The sequence below is a fragment of the Triticum aestivum genome, chromosome 1B (assembly GCF_018294505.1).
Source record: "Triticum aestivum cultivar Chinese Spring chromosome 1B, IWGSC CS RefSeq v2.1, whole genome shotgun sequence".
NCBI lineage: Eukaryota > Viridiplantae > Streptophyta > Magnoliopsida > Poales > Poaceae > Triticum > Triticum aestivum.
Genome location: NC_057795.1, coordinates 102,487,745 through 102,505,281, shown reverse-complemented (window position 1 = coordinate 102,505,281; position 17,537 = coordinate 102,487,745).

Sequence of the window (17,537 nt, the reverse complement as noted above, 5' to 3'; positions counted from 1 at the left end):
TGAGTGCAAGCATGAGTAGGATATAATCCACCATGAACATAAATATCGTGAAGGCTATGTTGATTTTGTTTCAACTACATGCGTGAACATGTGCCAAGTCAAGTCACTCAAATCATTCAAAGGAGGATACCACCCTATCATACCACATCACAACCATTTTAATAGCATGTTGGCACACAAGGTAAACCATTATAAACTCCTAGCTAATTAAGCATGGCATAAGCAACTATAATCTCTAATTGTCATTGCAAACATGTTTATTCATAATAGGCTGAATCAGGAACGATGAACTAATCATATTTACAAAAACAAGAGAGGTCGAGTTCATACCAGCTTCTCTCATCTCAATCAGTCCATCATATATCATCATTATTGACTTTCACTTGCACGACCGAATGATGTGGATAATAATAATAGTGCATGTGCATTGGACTAAGCTGGAATCTGCAAGCATTCAATTCAAGGGAGAAGACAAGGTAATATGGGCTCTTGGTTAAATCAACAATCATGCATATGAGAGCCACTTAAACAATTTTTCATTATGGTCTTCTCCTCTCGACCCCCAAAGGAAAGAAAAGAAAATAAAACTATTTACACGCAAAAGCTCCCAACAAGCAAAAGAAGAACGGGAAATCTTTTTGGGTTTTCTTTTAATTACTACTACAAACATGGAAAGTAAACTAACTATTTTTTTGGTTTTTCTTAAGGTTTATAAAACACACAAGAAGAAAGCTAGAAAAAGAAATTAAACTAGCATGGATAGTACAATGAAAAAGTATGAGCACCGACAACTAGAATGAGTGTGTGAACATGAATGCAATGTCGGTGAGAAATACGTACTCCCCCAAGCTTAGGCTTTTGGCCTAAGTTGGTCTATGCCCAGGGATCGCGGCTACTCCCCCGGTGTACTGAGGAGTGTCATTGTACTACCACTGGCTGGAGATCTCCTCCGGATCCCACTGATAAGATGATGGTCGATAAGGGTCAAGTGGTGGTTCCAGCTCAGGCTCTGGAGCTGATGTCCGGCCACGGAGCGCGTAGACGGCCTCCGGCAAGACAAGGTAATGGCCTGCAGTTAAATCAAACAAAGAGGGCGCATGCAGGATAATAATCTCATTGTGTTTCTTATGAAATCTCAAATTATACATAAGCATCTTATCATCATTATTAACAATAAACTCATGTGCTACCATGCTCTTGTAGTCTAGAAAAGTAGGGGGTAGATGTTTTTCCTCTTTCTCAAAATGCCTAGTAGGTATCTCGAAGTGTCTAGCAAGAAGTGAAGCATAGATACCTCCAAAGATGGGGCCCTTCGTACGGTTTACGCTTAATCGTTTAGCAATAATGGCACCCATACTAACAGAGTTATCACAAAATAAGGCATGGAACAAAATAATAATATCAGGAACACTAAGGTTTCCACAGTTTCCGTGACCAACTAAGCATCGACTAGCAAATATTGCAAAGTAGCGTAAAACAGGAAAATGTATGCTAGTAATTCTTGCATCAGAAACCTTCCTCGATTCCCCTACAGTAATAGTATCAATAAAACCATCCACATCTTTATAATGCGGTTCCTCTAAGCTGCCCTCGAAGGGTATTTTGCAAACTGCACAAAAATCATGTAATGACATCTCCCTAGCCACATCATATAAATGAAAAGCTACTGAAGGAGGTGATTTCTTAGGATAATAGTAGAAGTTTTGCATGAAAGTATTGGTGAGTAAGAGATACTGTTCAACCCGGTCGTGGAGAAAGTCGGTGAGGCTTGCATTATCAGCCAAAGAATAAAAGTCTTTATAAATCCTGGCTGCTCTCAAGAAATCATCACAAGGCCATTCACACGGCTATACTTCCGCCACATGAGGAAGATTATACTTGGCCTTTTCTTTCTCCTTAGCTTGTTATCCTTAGAGCCTTGGCTAGAAGATCCCCTCAAGAACTATCTCTTCATCTTTTTCTGAAAATTTCTGAAATTTTTAGTAACTTAAAATAAAAGTGAATCGAACTCAATAAAACTGATAGCAACTACTCCCACAAGTGCCTAGAGCCTATATCATGCATTAGAATTACTTGGGACCTCATAAATTTGACATGCAAGCTCAAGAACAGGGTCACCTAGGCAGCAAAAATTTGCAATGAATAAAGCACTAGAACAAAAACTAATTGGACCATTGGAGGAGTCACATACCAAGGAACAATCTCCCAAAGCAGTTTTGTGAATGGAGCTTTGAGCAAGGAGATCGAAAATGGCAGCAAAGTGAGCTAGAACTTGTGCTTGAGCTGGATGGTGATTTTTTTGGGAGGAAGATGAAGTGTGTGGGTGCAGGAATAAGTGGAGGGGGGCCACCCTGGGCCCATGAGGCAAGGGGGCGCGCCCTGTGGGGGTGGGCACGCCCTGGACCCTCGTGGCCAGGTGCCAGCTCCCCCTGTTGTGTACTCAGTGCCAAATATTCTCAAATATTCCAGAAAAAATCATACTAAATTTGCAGGGCATTTGGAGAACTTTTATTTTTGGGATATTTTTTATTGCATGGTTAATTCAGAAAACAGACAGAAAATACTATTTTTGCTTTATTTAATATAAATAATAGAAATTAAAAGGAGGGTACAGAAGGTTGTGCCTTCTAATTTCATCCATCTCATGCTCATCAAAAGGAATCCACTAACAAGGTTGATCAAGTCTTGTTAACAAACTCATTCCAAATCGCATGAAACTGGAGAAATTTCGAATAACAGTAGGTTACCTCAACGGGGATATGAACATCCCCAATAATAAGAATATCATATTTCTTCTTGACAGTGGGAAGAGGAAATTCAAAACCTCCAATAATGATAGTTGGAACTTTTCGAATAGAATTGATACTGTGAACTTGAGGTTGTTTCCTCGGAAAGTGTAGCGTATGCTCATTACCATTAACATGAAAAGTGACATTGCCTTTGTTGCAATCAATAACAGCCCCTGTAGTATTCAAAAAGGGTCTACCAAGGATAATCGATATACTATCGTCCTCGGGAATATCAAGAATAACAAAGTCTGTTAAAATAGTGACGTTTGCAACCACAACAAGCACATCCTCACAAATACTGACAGGTATAGCAGTTGATTTATCGGCCATTTGCAAAGATATTTCAGTAGGTGTCAACTTATTCAATTCAAGTCTACGATATAAAGAGAGAGGCATAACACTAACACCGGCTCCAAGATCACATAAAGCAGTTTTAACATAGTTTCTTTTGATGGAGCATGGTATAGTTGGTACTCCTGGATCTCCAAGTTTCTTTGGTATTCCACCTTTAAAAGTATAATTAGCAAGCCTGGTGGAAATTTCAGCTTCCAGTATTTTTCTTTTATTTGTAATAATATCCCTCATATATTTAGCATAAGGATTTACTTTAAGCATATCAGTTAAGCGCATACGTAGGAAGATAGGTCTAATCATTTCAGCAAAGCGCTAAAAAATCCTCATCATCCTTTTTCTTGGATGGCTTAGGAGGAAAAGGCATGGGTTTCTGAACCCATGGTTCTCTTTCTTTACTGTGCTTCCTAGCAACAAAGTCTCTCTTATCATAACGTTGATTCTTTGATTGTGGATTATCAAGATCAACAACATGTTCAATCTCTACATCATTATTATTTCTAGGTTGAGCATCAACATGAAGATTATCATTAACATTATCACTAGGTTCATGTTCATCACCAGATTGTGTTTCAGCATCAGAAATAGAAATATCATTGGGATTCTCAGGTGTGTCTACAACAGGTTCACTAGAAGCATGCAAAGTCCTATCATTTTTCTTTTTCTTCCTTTTAGAAGGACTAGGTGCATCTACATTATTTCTCTGAGAATCTTGCTCAATTCTCTTAGGGTGGCCTTCAGGATACAAAGGTTCCTGAGTCATTTTACCAGTTCTAGTAGCCACTCTAATAGCAAAATCATGTTTATTATTTAATTCATCGAGCAAATCACTTTGAGCTTTAAGTACTTGTTCTGCTTGAGTGGTAACCATAGAAGCATATTTACTAATGAGTTTAAGGTCACCTTTAACTCTAGCCATATAATCACTCAAGCGTCCAATCATGTAAGAATTACTATTTAATTCTCTACCAACATAAGCATTGAAATTTTCTTGTCTAGTCATAAAGTCATCAAATTCATCCAAACATTGGCTAGGAAACTTAGTAGACGGGATTTCAACTTTATCATATCTATAGCGAGAATTTACCTTTACTACTTGTGTCGGGTTATCAAGACCATGTGTTTCTTCAATAGGTGGTATATTAAGACCATGTATTTCGTCAACAGGAGGTAAATTCTTAACATCTTAAGCTTTAGTACCTTTTTCTTTCATTGATTTCTTTGCCTCTTGCATATCTTCAGGACTGAGAAATAAAACACCCCTCTTCTTCGGAGTTGGTTTAGGGGTTGGCCCAGGAATTGGCTCAGGAGTTGGCTCAGGAAGTGTCCAATTATTTTCGTTAGTCAACATATTATTAAATAGCAATTCAGCTTGATCGACTGTTCTTTCCCCGAAAACACAACCAGCACAACTATCCAAGTGGTCCTTGGAAGCATCAGTTAGTCCAATGTAAAAGATATCAAGTATTTCACTTTTCTTAAGAGGATGATCAGGGAAAGCATTAAGTTATCGGAGAAGCCTCCCTCAAGCTTGTGGGAGACTATCTTCTTTAATTTGCACAAAAATATATATTTCCCTTAAGGTAGCTTGTTTCTTATGAGAAGGGAAATATTTAGCAGAGAAGTAATAAATCATATCCTGGGGACTACGCACACAACCAGGATCAAGAAAATTAAACCAAGTTTTAGCATCACCCTTTAATGAGAACAGAAATATCTTAAGGATATAGTAGTAGCGAGATTTCTCATCATTAGTGAACAGGGTGGCTATATCATTTAATTTAGTAAGATGTGCCACAACAGTTTCAGATTCATTGCCATAAAAAGGATCAGATTTAACCAAAGTAATTATCTCAGGATCGACAAAGAATTCATAATCCTTATCAGTAACAAAGATAGGTGAAGTAGCAAAAGCAGGGTCATATTTCATTCTAGCATTTAGAGATTTCCGTTTCAGTTTAGCTAATAACTTCTTAAGATCAGATCTATCATTGCAAGCAAGAATATCTCTAGTAGTTTATTCATCCATAACATAACCCACTGGAACAACAAGCAATTCATACTTAGGGGGAGAACCTTCATCATCACTATCTTAAATAATATCAGTTTCAATTATTTCATTCTCCCTAGCCCTAGCAAGTTGTTCATCAAGAAATTCACCTAATGGCACAATAGTATCAAGCACAGAAGTAGTTTCATCATAACTATCATGCATAGCAGAAGTGGCATCATCAATAACATGCGACATATCATAATTCATAGCAGTAGCAGGTTTAGGTGTCGCAAGCTTACTCAGAACAGAAGGAGAATCTAGTGCAGAGCTAGATGGCAGTTCCTTACCTCCCCTTGTAGTTGAGGGGAAAATCTTAGTTCTTTCATCTTTCAAGTTCCTCATAGTGACCAGCAGATATAAATCCCAAGTGAACCAAAGAATAGAACTATGCTCCCCGGCAACGGCGCCAGAAAATAGTCTTGATAACCCACAAGTATACACTACAAAAAAATACACTTCCGTGATGATACATGTTTGTCATAGTAGGTCGCGTTTTTTGTCATGCATGTACATACATGACGATTTTATGACAGAATCAAGATAGTCATACTTGTGCTGTCGTAGAAGTGTTCCATGACATTACCAAAATTATCATCACGGAAGTGTCCACTTCCATGACGATAAATCGCGCATCACAGAAGTGCTTTCATCTAGGGTGACCGACACGTGGCATCCACCATAACGGAACACCGTTAAGCTATCGGGTCCGGTCTTGGATCCGATAACCCGTTAACAGCCCCGGCCAATGGGGATTTTCCACGTGTGAAATAATCATTGGCTGGAGGAAACACGTGTCGGCTCACCGTTGGGACAGATGTCATCCACTCATTGGACCGAAGGCGCCTATGATACGGCGACACATGGCACGGCCCAACAGAGGCCCATTCCTGTGAAAAGTCGGCCCGTTTGACTTGGTCAAAAGGTGGCGGGCCAGCCCACGGAAAGCCTGGTAACGACCTGTTCGCATATAGCCCATTTACAGCCTGCTAACCCAGGGCCTTTTATGACATCTCTGAGTTAGGCCCAGTAGCGTCATCTGGGCCGTCCAATATGATTCCATCCCATTTTAACTTCTGGCCCATGTGTGGCCCATGACTTCTTTCGGCCCATATGAGGCCCTTTGTAACTCTTGGCCCATTAACGGCCCATGGTGAAATTGGCCCGTAATGAACAGTGTATCACCTTATACCCATTAACGGCCCGTTATTCTATTGGGCTGTTTCCAGCCCAAGTTATCTTTCGGCCTTCTCAGGGCCCATTGATTCTTGGGCTCATTTGCAGCATTCGATTACATACGGCCCATTACTGTTATTTTCTGCTTGTGGGCGAAATTCAGCCTGTCGTTACAGTTGGCCCGTTTGTGGACCGTTAATACGTTGGGCCGTTTTCATGTCAAAAAAAACCGTTGGGCTGTTTTCATAGAGTTATCAAATACGGCCTATTAACGTCCCATTGTGGTCCACGAATAGTACGTCCCATGATTGGCGAAATGATGATATGCCCCGTAGAAGGCCCATGGATCGTACGTCCAGTATGAGGCCCATGGATCGTACGGCCCGTAGAAGGCCCATGGATCGTACGGCCCGTCGAAGGCGCATGGACCCTACAGACCATAGAAGGCCCATGAATCCTAAGGCCCGTATAGAAGACCAATGGATCCTACGGCCCGTATAGACGGCCAATGGATCCTACGGCCGGAAGAAGACCCATGGATCATACGACCTGCAAGAGGCCCATGGTTACAACAGTCCGCGTGTTGCCATGATTATTTTGGCCAGTTACCAAAAATAGGCTATTGTGGCCACTAGAAAAACACAGAAAAAGAACCGCAGTGACTACAAGCAAACAACTAAATAAGACAATAAGGAAATAAATAAGCAAGCAATTAACGATAGCCTATTACCGCTATTACACATATTACATCCACTAGGCATCAAAGTTCGCCACCAGTGCAAATATAGGGAACAAAGCAGCATATTACATACACTGGCCATCAAAATTGGCCACCAGTGCAAATAAACGCGGCAGCAAAACAAGAGCATAACGGAAACAACTTCAGAAAAGCTCAAGAAACGTTATCCTGGGTATCCACCATGCTGGCAATAAGCTTAGCAAGCTTATTAGCTTTGTCCTGTTTGGCGCTAAAATCCTCCAACGCTTGTTGTTGCACCAGAAAGTATGCATCTGAATGCTCCAGGGACTTCCGTAGCCCTTCTGCTTCTTGTCGCAGCACAGCTGATTGATGTCTTTCAGCTTGTAGTTGAGACTCAAGAAACCGAACTGATTCAGATAGTGAGTTTGAGTAGCTTGTGCAAGCGGTAATGGCTAGTAACTCGAACACTAAACCAAGACAGGACTTTGGGGTTGTCACGCTGTCTTCAAGATAGTCTTCCTTAGCTATTTTATCAGCTTTGTTGGAGACCAACAAGGATGCATCACTATCCTGAACCTTATCTGCATTACTTCATTTACCATTGCTTAATAAGGCACTCTTCCCGAATATTCTGTCAGCATTCTAAAAGAAGAAACAAGCAGACACATAACAAGTTTAGCATGTACTAGTATATGAAACTCATTTCGGTGAACCAGTTCATTAGTAAGGTGGACAGGATTAAACTACCAAGTATTCTATTGCCAAGTACTAGTACATAATAAAAGCATCAAACAAACATATATCTATATCCTATGGTCACTGCATTATCTTGCCAAATCAAAATAGAGACACAGTTCAAATCATATCAGTTCAAGACAAAGCAGCAGTGAAAGAATACAAAGCGTGGGAAACTACATGGTGAAAGTGCGTTATGTCGACTAGAGGGGGGGTGAATAGGCGATTTTTATGAATTCTTCACTGAGGAATTTGCCGGTGAGGAAATTCCTTAGCGAAGAACTATTAGCAGCGGAATAAGTACTCAGAAGTAAGCATAACAGAATACAAGCATGGTTATCATGATGAAATGAAGACTAGCACAGAGTACAGAAAGCGTAATCACAGGATAACATAAGATGAAGACAAACAGACTGAAGAAATTGAACTGAGGAAATTGAGAAAGTCTTCAGTCAAAGTCTCCAAACACAGATATGAATAAACACTCAACACAGTAATGAGGAAATGAAAGAGTTGAGGAAATAGAACCAGTAGCTTGGTGAAGACAATGATTTGGTAGACCAGTTCCAACTGCTGTCTCAGTTGTACGTCTGGTTGGAGCGGCTGAGTATTTAAACTCGAGGACACGCAGTCCCGGACACCCAGTCACTGAGCTCGCACCTCAAGACACCCAGTCCTCACTGTATTCTCCTTGAACTAAGATCACACAGATCCCATCCAATCACTCGTGGTAAGTCTTCAGGTGACTTCCAAACCTTCACAGACTTGGTCACTCGGTGATCCACAATTCCTCTTGGATGCTCTAGACCTTGACGCCTAACCGTCTGGAAGAAGCACTGTCTTCAAAGGTAACAAGCGTCAGATCCACGCAGGATCAATTTCTTCAGTGATGCTCAATCACTTTGGGGTTTGTAGGTGTTTGGGTTTGGGATTTTCCTCACTTGATGATTTTCGCTCAAAGTCCTCGGAGGATGGGTTTCTCTCAAATGACAAGTGTCAAGTTCTCTCGGAGCAGCCAACCAGCTAGTGGTTATAGGGGGCGGCTATTTATAGCCTAGGGAGCAGCCCGACATGATAAGACATAAATGCCCCTCAATGATATGACCGTTAGGTAGATAAGATATTTTGGGACAGCTGGCGCGTAGCACAGCAACGGTCGGAAATTTGACTCTCAAATTCCTCAGGGCTATCATGTTCCTCACTGTGTAGGTAATTCACACAGACGAATTCCTAACTCCTCAGTCAGAACAAATTCATCAGTGACCAGAAGAACTTCGTCTCTGTCACTGAAGAAGGTGACTGAACTGTATGAGATTTCCAAAGGCTTCACTCGAAGGGATTGGTAGGTGTAGGATTTTGAGTTGAGCATCACATGGAAATTTTTCCTTAGTATTTCCTCGACCCCCTTTAACAGTACGGTGTTTCCTATGACTCAAAAAAGATAAAATGAAACTACGAAAACAAAAGTCTTCACGCTTCATGTTCCACAAATGAATACCAAGTCTTCAAGGTCACACCAATTTCTTCACTTTCAAAGTCTTCAGAAAGTCTTCAGAATATCAAAGTCTTTAGTTGAAGAACTTCATTTTTAGGGGTCGACTTTCTCTGTAAATATCAAACTCCTCATAGACTTATAGACCTGCGTATACTCACAAACGCATTAGTCCCTTAACCTATAAGTCTTCAATACACCAAAATCACTAAGGGGCACTAGATGCACTTACAATCTCCCCCTTTTTGGTGATTGATGACAACATAGGTTAAGTTTTCAACGGGGATAAACATATGAAGTGTATACACTGATATTGAGGAATTTGATTGCAAGATATAGAAGAACTCCCCCTGAAGATGTGCATAGTGAGGAATTTGCTTTTGAGGCAATGCACATTTGAAGAGTTGAATCATGGGGATCTCCCCCTATATATTGTAATTCATACACGCATTTGATATATAATATGAAGAATTTGAAATGCATGATGAAATATGGTGCCTGATGAGATTCAGCATGCGTGCAATGTCATTAACGAGGAATAAGCATGCAGAGCATAATGCAACAAAAGTATCAGCGCACCATCGGGTTTAAGATTACAACTCGATCCATATAAAAGTTTCAGAAGAACGAGAGTTGTAACTTAAAAAATGCCCTTAATATAGACCCGCTTGAAGACTAACTCAGATTTCTCCCCCTTTGTCATCAAATGACCAAAAGGATTGAAACTGAGGACTAACGCCCCTGAAGAATTTCAAGTTGATGGAGGAGCGCCAGCGTTGTCGGGGTTGTTTGTTGTAGCAGGGCCTGCCGCAGTGTCGTCCAAATCTTCATACTCATCAGTGTCACGTGATGAAGTATAAGAGCTGGCCACCAAGGAAGGAACTTTGACCTTCTTGAATTTCTTCGGTGGAGGTGCAGACCAGTCAAATTCTTCCTTGAGACCCATATTCTTCAGATCAGCAGCGCTATAGACATGAGAGAGAACAGCCCAGGTACGGTTGAAGGTTTCATGGAGGTAGTATTGGTTTTTCTTCACTGCATTGTGTGTTGAAGTCATGTTGTGAAGGATTGAACCAAACTGACGCTTGACCCATTTATGATTGCGATCAACCTTCTGATGCAGACTGAGGAGTAACTCACAGTCAGTCATCACCCTGGGTGCTGTGGCTTGAGGATTTTGCTTGGCTGAGGTATTGGCGGCAGAGTCATGTGTGGCAGAATCGTCATTGGTAGAGTAAGATGCAGCCTTGCGAAATTGACCATCCAATGGACGAATGCCTTCATCGATCACAGCAGCGGTCTTGCCTTTATCATCAGCTGATGAAACTGTCCGTTTGAGGACTTCAATGGGAGGCAAGTAGCTACCGTGGTTCAGAGTGTCAGCTTTGTAATTCAGTGAAGATCTTGCCCTGATGAATCTCATAATCCAAGGAGCATAGGGCTTCAGCTCGAATGGTGACATAGCAATATTGGCCAGAGTCCTCATGAAGAAATCATGGAAGTTGACGGGAACGCCATGAATGAGGTTGAAAAGCATATTCTTCATGATGCCAATGACTTCTTCATCATTTGAGTCGTGGCCTTTGATAGGACTCATTGTCTTCGTCAGAATTCGATAGACAGTCCGAGGCACATAGAGTAATTCCTTGACGAGGAATTTGGTTCGTGGGGCCTGCCTTGGCTTCAAGGGCTTCATCAGTACTTGCATATAGTGATTTGAAAGTTCTGGTTCGTTGTAGATACAACGAGCATCATCAAGTGGAGGACTGAGTGGTAGAGCACGAAGCAATTCAGTTGCAGGTGCCTTGTAGTGAGTATTTTCAGACATCCAGTCTAATACCCAGGAGTTCACGTCTTCAGCATCTCCGGTGATGTGCAGAGTTGCATAGAATTGAAGAATGAGTTCTTCATTCCAGTCACAGATATCAATGCAGAAATTTAGAAGTCCTGCATCGTGAAGAACACTGAGGACTGGCTCAAAGCCGGGCAGAGACTCCATGTCCACATGAGGAATATGTGCATGATCGAAGATTTTATCTTTGTTGAAAAGCACTAAGGAATATAAATTGGCTTGGCTGGCAGTCCAGAAACGCCTCTTCCTTATGCGAGCAGAATCATATGAATTATAATCAGTGAAGAATACATGCTCGGCAAAGAAATCTTCAGCCTTGAACTTCTGTTTGCTTGAGAACGGATTCTTTTGCTTTGGCAGAGGAATGTCAGTGAGTTGCATCACCACCTCAGGAATCGCGAGCTCAGGTTCTTCAAGCTGAGGAATTTCTTGTTCCTTAACAGGTGCAGTCTGAGGATCAGCAGTAGCAGGTTCATCAGCACTAGTGGCTGGAATTTCTTCATGCACAGAGAGAGTGGGTTGAGTTTCTTCAGAGCCCATTTGAACTGTTGGTGCAGGGGACTGAGGAATCTGTTGGAGCGGGGTGAAGAGAGGAGTATTGGGATGCTCACTTTCCCAAAAGTCATCATTCATCACAGGTGTGGTGCATCCAATATCCACATCTTCATCTTCAATTTCCTCAACACCAGCCTCTTCAGCTGTAAACTGAGGCATAGGTGAGGAAATGATTGGCGTTGAAGGGATTGCATCCACTTCAATTTCTTCATCAATCTACTCTGACGAAGCTGCAGAATGATGTTCTTCATCAGATCCGATGGGGATCTCATAGTCTTCTCCAAAAGGAACAAGGTCCTTTGACGGCATGGAGGAAACTGGAACAACATCAATTGGATTTTCAAGTGAGCTAGTCATTGGCTTCATTTTCTTCGCAGCCGAAGAATTTTACACAGCTGATGCCTTCCTTTTCTTCACTGCAGCTCTCTCTGCAGCCTTGGTTTTCTTCACATCAAATGCACATGGAAGAATTGGTGTTGGTGTAGGTGCAGATGGAGCTGAGGAATCTGGTTGAATTTCTTCAGACGCAACTGATGCAGCTGCCCTGACTTCTTCAGTTTCTTCAGGCGCACCACTAGTGGATGCCCTGGCAATTTCTTCAGCGTCTGGAATGGGATCATCAACCCTGGAACTAGCATTTTCATCAGCAGCCTGAACTTCATCAGTGGTGCTGGCATGTTCTTCAGTCGGCTGAGCTGAGACTCCAGCCTGAGGAATTTCATGTTGCATTGGGGCAGCAACATTGGTGAATTTCTTCGTCAGGTTGACGAATTTGACCTTGGCCCCTTGCCAATCAGCATAATAAGCATCAAAGTTTTTGCCGAGGTCTTGAATTTCAGTCTGGACCTTGAGAAGTTCTTTAGGTGTCATTTTGACAACGTTTTTCTTCAGGAACTTCTCCTTTCTGTATTGAGCTTTCTTGATCTCTCTTGCCTTTTCAAACTTCCATTTCTCTTCAGTGATGAAATAGGTCAGCATGTGATTTTGACCAGCGGTCAGATGGAAATCAGGCATGGGGGTGTTTGGATCCTTGTGCCAGAGATCAATATAATCGAGGATTTTCCTTGGATCCAACAGCAGTGGCACAAATGTGCCTTTGGCTCTAGCGGCCTTCACCTGGCTGTCTCTGATGATTTCTGTGAGTTCATCATCAGAAGCTTCATCATCAGATGGCACATGGAATGCGACCTGTTTCTTCTTTGGACTTGGCCGAGGACCTCGTCCAGCTGTTGCTTTGGTCTTCAGCAGAGTCGGGCCAGATGATGAAATTGGTGCAGCTGAGGAACTTGCTGAGACACCAGAGGCAATCGAGAAACCAGCAGTCCTTTGACATGTAGTTAGATGCACAGGAGCTGAGGACTTTGTCGGAACTGCTGAGGACTTGGGAGGAGCAGGAGCAGTGTGAGGAATTTGCCGTGAGGGCGCTGTTGAGGAACTTGGCCGTGAGGGCGCTGATGGTGAAGCACTTGGCTTACGAGCAGGCTTCTTTGACATGGATTTCCTCGGTTGGACTGAGGCCTCAGTAGCAGTAGCAGTGGCAGAATCCTCATTGAATTTCTTCACTGCCTCCTTGGCTTGTCTTGCCAATTTGGCTTGGCGCTTAGCCCATTCTTCAGGAAAGTCCTCACCGCGTTTGATGCTTGTGGGATCAGCTACTTGGCCAGGTGCCAATGGAGCTCTTGGGAACGGAGGATTAAGGGCGAATTTCTTCATGTACTTTGGAGTCACATATCTGTATTCCCTCCATTCCCTTGCCCATCTCCATTCAATCTTCTGAATGCGCACCTTGCGCTGATTTTTGTTTTCTTTGCCATATTTTGCTTCATCAGGTGTGCAATAGTCAGCATAAATTTCCTCAGGGATCTCAAACGCAGTCATAACCTCAGGTTTCTTTCCTCCTTTCTGCGGCTTCTTACCGTCTGCCATATTCTTCAGTTGAGGAATTTGAACAACTGAGTTCTCTGAAGAAGTATGCAGTTTTTCTTCGAGGAACGCTGCAAATGAGTTAAGTTGATGAGAACCTAGTGATTCAGCAGCAGACATGAGTATCTGTGAATAGAGTACAGGTGCGAGGAATTTGGAGAGGTCATATGCGTTCTGAGAAGGTTTTTGGAAAGAACAAGTTTTGAGGAATGCGACCAGATGAACCTTGAAGAATTTCACTAAGCGATCTTTGTCTTAGGTTCCAGAGTTGTATAGATCGAGGATCCACACAATTGAAGAATCTTGAGGAAAAACCATTGCTTAGAGAAACGAATCAAGAGCATAGTTTGTTTGAGGTGTTCATATATGTGAAGATTTGAAGAATAAACACCTTTGAAGATTTTCAGGAAAGTTTGAGAATCAAAGTGAGTAATAAAAGTAACTTTTAATTACCCGAAGTGAAGAACACGATGAACTGAGAAGAACATATGGGAAGTTCGTCAGGTTAGATCTTCCTTGCCCTAACTCGGCGGAGGAAGACAGCTACGGCGGCGGCGGAGTGAAGATTTCCGCGGTCGGCATGAGTACGGCGGCGACGAGGTCGAGGCGGCGAAGCTCTTCCTCACCGGCGACGATGGAGTAGCGATGGCGCTAGGGTTTGAGGAGCTCGAGCAGGAGAGAGAGGTCGAGCGGAGTAAATGAAGTGAGGAAGGGGAGAGGGGTATTTATAGACACAGTGAAAAACTGTTCGCCTGACGATTTAGGACGAACGTGCCCCTGCCCTTTCTCCTTCACGCGACATGTGTCACCCACGTACTGTGTAGTGGACATCGTGTACGATCGTGGGTGAATAGAATAGTGCATCGTGGGATGCGGAATAGTTTGAGCGGCAAAACCGAAAATTTGGATAAGATTTGTTTTAAAGTTTTCGTTCGCAATTTCTTCAGCAGACAAGGACACAGTGAAGATTTTGAACGAGTTTCAAATAGAACGCACATGAAGAATTTGTGAATAGATTGGTTTGAGTATAGCATGGAGGGGGAAGGGTCCGATCACATTCACTTATCAGAAAAAACAACTTGAAGAAATAGCTATAAGTGAATGCTGTAGAGGACATAAACTCATATATATATATATATATATATATATATATATATATATATATATATATAGCCAATGAAGAAAAACGAAGGGAACAGTGAAGATTTTGCAAAGTTGAAGAATTTGAAAACCGAAGAATTTCAAAACTAAAAAAACTCAAATTGAAGATTTTCAACTTTTTGTGGTGGCTTGACCCACCGTATAAGAATGATGATTTCAGACACCGCGTACAATTGTCGTAGGGTTCTGAGAATAAAATTCTTCATTAATTTCTTCACACTTAGAGTGTTATTCTTCATTGATTGAAGAAAAACGTTTCTTCATGTGTTGCACATCTAAGTCATCAATTTTGCATAAGTGTTAGGATGTGTGTCCTTTTCAAAGAACATTCGAAGACTCTAAGATATTTAGCTCACACCGCAACTTGCTAAATCTCTTCTCATCCAAGGGCTTAGTGAAGATATCAGCTAGCTGTTCTTCAGTCTTCACGTGCTCGATAGAGATGTCGCCCTTCAACACATGATCAGGAAGAAAATGATGACGAATCTGAATGTGCTTTGTCTTCGAGTGCTGAACTGGGTTGTGAGGAATCTTGATGGCACTCTCATTGTCGTAGAGGAGAGGCACATTCTTCACGTTGACGCCATAGTCCTTGAGCGTTTGCTTCATCCAAAGCAGTTGAGCACAGCAAGAGCCAGCAGCAATGTATTCTGCTTCCGCAGTAGACAGTGATACGCAGTTCTGTTTCTTCGAGGACCAACAGACCAAAGATCGTCCGAGGAAATGACAAGTGCCAGAAGTTGACTTGCGGTCCACACGATCACCAGCATAGTTAGAGTCAGAATATCCAGTGAGATAAAAAAACAGAGCCCTTGGGGTACCGTAATCCTAGTGTTGGTGTGTGAGCTAGATATCGAAGAATATGCTTCACAACCTTATGGTGTGATTCCTTCGGTGCAGCTTGAAATCGGGCACACATGCAAACACTAAGCATTATATCTGGCCTAGATGCACATAAGTACAATAAAGAACCAATCATGGAGCGGTATACCTTGTGATCGAAGTCAATACCATTTTCATCAGTGCATAGATTGCCTTTTGTGGGCATGGGAATTTTGATGCCTTTGCAATCTTGCATGCCGAATTTCCTCAGTACATCTTTGAGGTATTTCTCCTGAGATATGAATATGCCATTGCGCTGTTGACGAATTTGAAGACCTAAGAAGAATTTCAACTCTCCCATCATAGACATTTGATATTCTTCACTCATCATATAGGCAAATTCATCACTATAATGTTGGTCAGTACAGCCAAAGATAATATCATCAACATATGTTTGGCACACAAACAGTTCACCATCATAAGATTTAGTAAAGAGAGTAGGGTCGAGTGAACCGGGTATGAAGCCATTCTTCACGAAGAATTCCTTCAATGTATCATACCACGCCCGAGGGGCTTGCTTGAGGCCATAGAGGGCCTTATTAAGTTTGAAGACTTTGTCAGGATTCTTTGGATCTTCAAAACCTGGGGGTTGAGCAACATATACTTCTTCCTCAAGCTTACCATTGAGGAATGCACTTTTCACATCCATTTGATATAAGATGATATCATGATGATTAGTGTAAGCAAGTAATATGTGAATAGCCTCAAGTCTAGCAACAGGTGCAAAAGTTTCATCAAAATCAATTCCTTCAACCTGTGTGTAGCCTTGAGCTACTAGTCGTGCCTTATTCCTTACCACAAGGCCATTTTCATCTTGCTTGTTGCGATAGATCCACTTTGTGCCAATGATATTATGCTTGCGAGGATCTGGACGTTTGACCAGTTCCTAGACATTGTTAAGCTCGAACTGATGTAATTCTTCTTGCATAGCCTGAATCCACTCCGGCTCCAGAAATGCTTCATCTACCTTAGTGGGCTCTGTGATAGAGACAAAAGCATAGTGCCCACAAAAGTTAGACAAATGTGAAGCTTTTGAGCGTGTGAGGGGACCTGGCGCTTCAATGTCATCGATGATCTTGTCAACTTGTACTTCTTTTGCAACGCGAGGATGAGCTGGTTGACGTCGAGGTATTTGATCATTTTCCTCAGCACCATTGATTTCATCATTATCTTCAGGTGTGTCAGCTCGACGTTCTTCGCATACTGGAATGAATTCTTCAACAAGTTCTTCAGTAGGAATGACATCCTCAGTTGCCTTGAACTTGATAGAATCCTCAGGTGCTGGTTCATCTAACACAGAAGGTAGGTGCTCTCTTTGCGAGACATTAGTTTGTCGAACCGCACATCTATAGTTTCAACAATCTTGTGAAGAGCGATGTTGAAGACTCTGTAGGTGTGCGAGTCCTTTCCGTAACCAAGCATAAAACCTTCATGTGCTTTCGGTGCAAATTTAGAATTGTTGTGAGGATCTCTAATCCAACATTTAGCATCGAAGACTTTGACTCACATTGGGTTTCTTGTCAGTGAGGAGTTCATAGGCCGTCTTCTTGAAGAATTTGTGAAGATATACTCTATTGATGATGTGGCATGCAGTATCAATTGCATCAATCCAAAAACGATGAGGCGTTTTGTATTCATCAAGCATAGTGCGAGCCATCTCAACAAGAGTTCTGTTCTTGCGCTCCACGACGCCATTTTGCTGAGGAGTATAAGGAGTAGATAACTCATGAGTAATACCAAGTTCATCAAGATAGTCATCAAGACCGGAATTCTTGAACTCAGTTCCATTGTCACTTCTGATGTGCTTGATCTTCACACCAAAGTTGGTTGAAGCCCTCGAGGAAAATCGTTTGAAGACTTCATGCACTTCA